At 32.7% G+C, this 5,165-nt stretch overlaps 1 long non-coding RNA gene across 1 annotated transcript; it reads left to right on the plus strand.

The window, feature by feature from the left end:
• The first annotated feature begins 9 nt into the window (after window positions 1–9).
• LOC104541197 lies at window positions 10–3,863 on the plus strand. The gene is made up of 3 exons (XR_728138.1): window positions 10–118; window positions 1,497–1,614; window positions 3,380–3,863. It is a non-coding gene; the product is annotated as an uncharacterized LOC104541197 (long non-coding RNA).
• The last annotated feature ends 1,302 nt before the right edge of the window (window positions 3,864–5,165 follow it).

A 5,165-nucleotide genomic window follows, 5' to 3' on the forward strand; every position in this document is an offset into this window, starting at 1 on the left:
CCCCCGCCTCTTTCAGGAGTGACAGTTCATTCAGGTTCTTTGTGTTCTTCTTTGTATATATCTGTCAGTTCGCTGTACATGTACTTCAAGCTGCAGGATTTCAAAGATGGGGAAACTGGTGAGTATTCTGTTTTCTGTAGCATTGTACTGTCTGTAAGAAAAACAGTCATATTTGATATAGCAACTGCAATACAGTGTGTTTGTTTTTGTAAAAAAATCTTATGTTCACTGAAATTGTTACATTTAGCACTCAAAAAAGCATTTTTGGAGTGCTCTTAATTAGGAAAAGTGTGTGAAACATATCCCAAGAGTGTGAGTTACTTCTTTTATTAGACTGGTCAAAATTTTATCCTTCCCTTCCTTATTACCTCCCCTATTTTAGTGGTGTGTGGATATGTTATTTACTCTACATTTAGGATAAAAAATAAGCAAAACTTTGAGTAGATGAGAATAATTTAAGCTGTAATAATATACTGTTTGAATATTATTTTGTATCATTAGTTTTTTTCTAATTATATTAATATACTTACTAATGGAATTTATGGCTAAAATTTTGAAGAATGAGTCAGCATTGTATTTGGTTGAATATAGTGTTATATCTTTGATATTATTTGAAAAGCTCATTTGTCTGAGACAACTCCTTATTCTGTAATAGTTGACTTTTCATTTTGATGCATGGAGAGCTATGACTGGCAATAATGTACCTGGGTAATGGCTAGAGTATAAAGTAAATGCCTGGTTTATTATTTTTGCTCTCAAATCCAATATTTTGTTTTATCATAGATGCCTTGGTTGATACGAACAAAGTAAGAAAAAAATTTTAGAAGACCAACTCTCCAAGTACATGGAGTGTGCTTTTAAGGATACTTTATGCTCTTTTCAGTGGAAGAATTTTTTCCATCTTAATATTTTATTTTTCTTAAGGCAATGTGCTTTTTGTGGTTTCAAGTTTGCTATTGTACTTTTATGTGTGGTGACACTATCTACTTAAAAAAAATATATTAACCTCAATTGAGAAAGCATCACTGTGTGGATACAACTAAATGAGTTTTCCCACATAGAAGCTCCATGTCTATGGCATGTTTATGTTTTATTTTTGAAGAAGTTAGAAGCTATCTTTTTAGGGACATCTTTCTCTTCCATGAAGTCATGTAGTATTAAATTATTCTGAAATGACAGTATGATCAAAAAAAAAACCAAAAAGTTGATGAGCTACTCTCCAATGTCTCAAATTTTTCACAACTCTCCTCAAGGATAATCATCTTTGCTAAAATTTTCCTTATATTTTCACTGCATGCATTGGAAAAATGGCAAATAAACTGTAAAAGCTTATTATAGAACAGAAATATCCTCATGTAGAATTTCCATGACTTTTTCTTCAAAAATATTCAGTTGATCAGAACCAGGAGGTTATAAAGCTTCCCTTGATGTGTATACCTGTGGTTGAATGGTTCATGTGCTGTGCTAGTAAAGTTTGTCTTTTCTTTTTCCTTCAGTGGGTGGATTTCATCTCTTACTGGTCTTAGTAAGAGTATCCCTGTTGGCATTATGATGATAACAATAGCTGCACTTTTCACAGCATCTGCTGTTATTTCTTTAGTTATGTTTAAAAAGGTAAGTTACTTATTATTCCACTCTTGTGTTTCTTATGTTTGATCTGGATTTTGCTTTCCTGTTTGAGAGGTACTCTTTCACAAAGTAATGGGGATTAAATTATATTCTTAGGGTTGTGCCTTACCTTTTAACAAGGTGGTTCTATGGTACTTTTTTGCTTATACTGTCATGGAGATATGAAATGCTGTTTTTACAGTGCACTTATTTCTGCAAACTAAAATGAGGAAGGATAGCTTAGAATAAGAGAAGTTGGGAGCTAAGTCCACAATGAAAGGGTAGGTGAATGCACTGGGCACTGTAGATGCCAGGTTGCAATTTTCAAATCTGTGGTGATTCATCAGGCTGAGTGAAGCGTGATTCAAATGATTGCTAAGTTTCAGCTGTTATCAAAATCATTCCCATTAAAATCAATAGAAAAGGGAGATGCCTGGCACCTCAGAAAAGGATTTATATTTCTCTGCTTATATTATTTTAACATTTTGCTGTCAATTAATGATTGTGTAGCATAAAAGCTCAAAGTTTTGTGAATTTCCATTCAGAAGGCCTAAGTTTAGATACTAATATGCTAGTAAGTTTTTTATGTTGTTTTGATTAAATGTAACTGAGAATTCTCCTGATGGTGTGCTGGCAATTCCAATAATTCAACCTCAGTTACAGTTACGCTTAAAGATTTCCACATACCCAAACTCTTCTGGCCTATTTGCAGTAAGCTAGAGATTTTGAGCATATCCTGGAGATGTCCCTTCTCCTTATTTGTTTTCTGCATAAATACTCAGGTACAGGAGAATGACTCAAACAACAAAAATGTATGATGAGCACTTTTTTGCACTCTTTGTGCCATATATCTGGATTCTTTTCAAAAAACATGCATACTCAGATATGACCTGGTGTATTGTTATGGATGAGAAATAGTCACATTTATAACAAAGAAAAAAGTGATAACATTAATTTTCCTGCTATACTTGAATGAAAATATCTTTGTAATATTATTTGACAACTTTATTGTGGCTTCACTGAATATGAATCAGAAATAGCATTTTAATTTTAATACTCAGGTACTTGGAAGTTACTCAGGATTTGTTTTTTTGTTGTACTATATATATTATAAGCCATATTGTTTAATACCTTTGCTTATTTTGCAGAGCAATTACTCATCACACTAGTTTAATGTATATTTATCTGCATTATTGGGATATTTTATATTTTTTAATGTTCTGTCATAGCTTAGCTTACGTTCTTGTAATAATGTCAAACAAAGACATTAAGATATTTCTAAAAAAATTATGTAGAAAAAAAAGAAGTTCACCAGAATGTTATTGACACAGTAGATTCAAAAATATGTTTAACACTTATGATCTCTTTTAATGAGTATCCCAAGTTGCATACAAATTGAGACAGAAGATGCTTTTGCGGGTTTTGGGTCCTGAGTTATGCTAAGGATGCAGACTGTTTGTGTATTTAAATATGTTATTTCAGACAGTAGATACCACACACATTTTAGTGAAGACCTACAAGACCTCTCTGAACTTACAAAAAGTTACAGGTATCCCTACAGTCAAACTGTGCTTGCAGAGCAGGGCAATCAAAAGTTATAGGATTTGTGGGGAAAAAAAGTTTGTTTACTCATTTCTAGATCCTCCCAAACATATGAGCAAACCAGATTTCACCACCTCACAGCTCTGTTTCGTACTTGAGATTTTGCTATTACTCTACCAAGAAATGGAAGACTCAGCATACTTTTTTCACTGCTTTTCTACCTCCCTAGTTGCATGTTCTCTACCGCACAACTGGTGCTAGTTTTGAGAAAGCACAGCAGGAGTTTGCAACTGGAGTGATGTCCAACAAAACTGTACGAACTGCTGCAGCCAATGCCACATCAACAGCAGCAACCAGTGCAGCTCATAATGTGTTCAAGGGTAACCAAATGTAGAGAAATATAAAAAGTCATGATGGTTCTCTTCGACTGTACTTTATTTTCCAGTCACTTATTATATTCCCTAAAAACATAGATCAAAATACACACAGCATGTTTGTCTCTTCTGCAGTTGTGCATGGCTAAAATGAGAAATGTTTGTTTTATTTTATTATAAATGTATTTATTTTAAAAAGATAACCATTCTCAGCTCTTCTTTAAAATGTTGCATTCTAGAATATAAAGCCTTCCATATTTTATGAAGGATAAATAATTTCACCAGTTGGCCTGAGAATGAATTGCGGTATATAATGATCAAATAAATATATTAAGAATTTGGAGGGTTTTTTAGTGTTTCACTCTGGTATTTTTTTTAACTTCAGGAAAGCACTTTTGATCAAATTTTTTTTCTTTGTAAGATCTGTTTTCCCTATTTCTGCTATAAGAAGTGGAGTAGACTGAGAGATCTAGAAAGTTAGGTTTGTCTCATGCTTTTGCAATTTCAGCAGCTGCTGGAGGTGAAATACAAGTAGGATAGATATTATAAATTCTTTTCTTATTATTTTTTTAGGATAAGTCTTTTGTTATAAACCTGTAATTTTGCATGTATACTGTTGACTTATCTGATCTTGTTTAAATAGTGTTTTGGTCCAGAATTTACCTGCGCCACTTTATAACTATAGCATTTTTATCTATTTTCATGGAGTATTCTCTACCTGTGAGAAATTACTATGGTGCAGAAACATTCTCTGTAATAGAATATTTAATGCAGTGTACAGTTTAAGGAAGTTAAATGATGGTTTCAATCACAGACCTAAACGATTATATATTTGCTATTTTTAATTTCAGTATTCATATCTTGAGGTAATCATTTTGCTGGAAAAGAAACAAATATTGACCTTTAGAACACTACTTTCATACCTCACTGCTTCTTACATGCAGTGGTACATTTGTTGTGTTTGGGAACTTTTATTTTTAGTGTAGATTTGTGTTTAACAGTGGTACTAAATCTCTAGCCTTGCCAATCACTCTGTTTACTGCTTGTCCAAAAATTTAAATATACAGTATTTAATTTTCTACTGGGAATACTGTCTAAAATCAAGCTTTTAAAGCAATGGCATTTAACAGATGCATGATTTCGTTTTAATGCAACTCAGTCATCTTTGTGATTTGATTTAACCTGGGGAAAAAAAGAATTTAAACTATTTTGAGATGGAAAAGTGAGAAATCTTCATCTTTCACAAAGTTAAATTTTAACTCATTGAACTGGAGATTAAATTGGTGCTGTGGAACTGAACATAATGATACGTACCATCAAAATATTCTAGAATTTAATCAAGTCTTACTATAAAGTGAAGTTTCTCTCCTTTGAAGGTTATTTGATATTCTTGGATTGCCTCATGAGTCTTATGCACAATACTTGGGCTTTTTTCTTAAACTCTGTTTTAGGATATGAAAACAGGAAGGGACCACATCCCACAACCTGTAGAAGTACACACCGTAGGTGAAATGAATTCAGCTCTTAAGGTGAATTAGTAAGACTGAGCATAAAATTCTGAGGCCCTTCCATGTTCTGAATGTGGACAGAGGTTCATAGATTAATTCTTTTTCACTACAGTGTATTCATAATAACGTAAGA

Source organism: Mesitornis unicolor, unplaced genomic scaffold (assembly GCF_000695765.1).
Source record: "Mesitornis unicolor isolate BGI_N332 unplaced genomic scaffold, ASM69576v1 scaffold26285, whole genome shotgun sequence".
NCBI classification, from domain to species: domain Eukaryota; kingdom Metazoa; phylum Chordata; class Aves; order Mesitornithiformes; family Mesitornithidae; genus Mesitornis; species Mesitornis unicolor.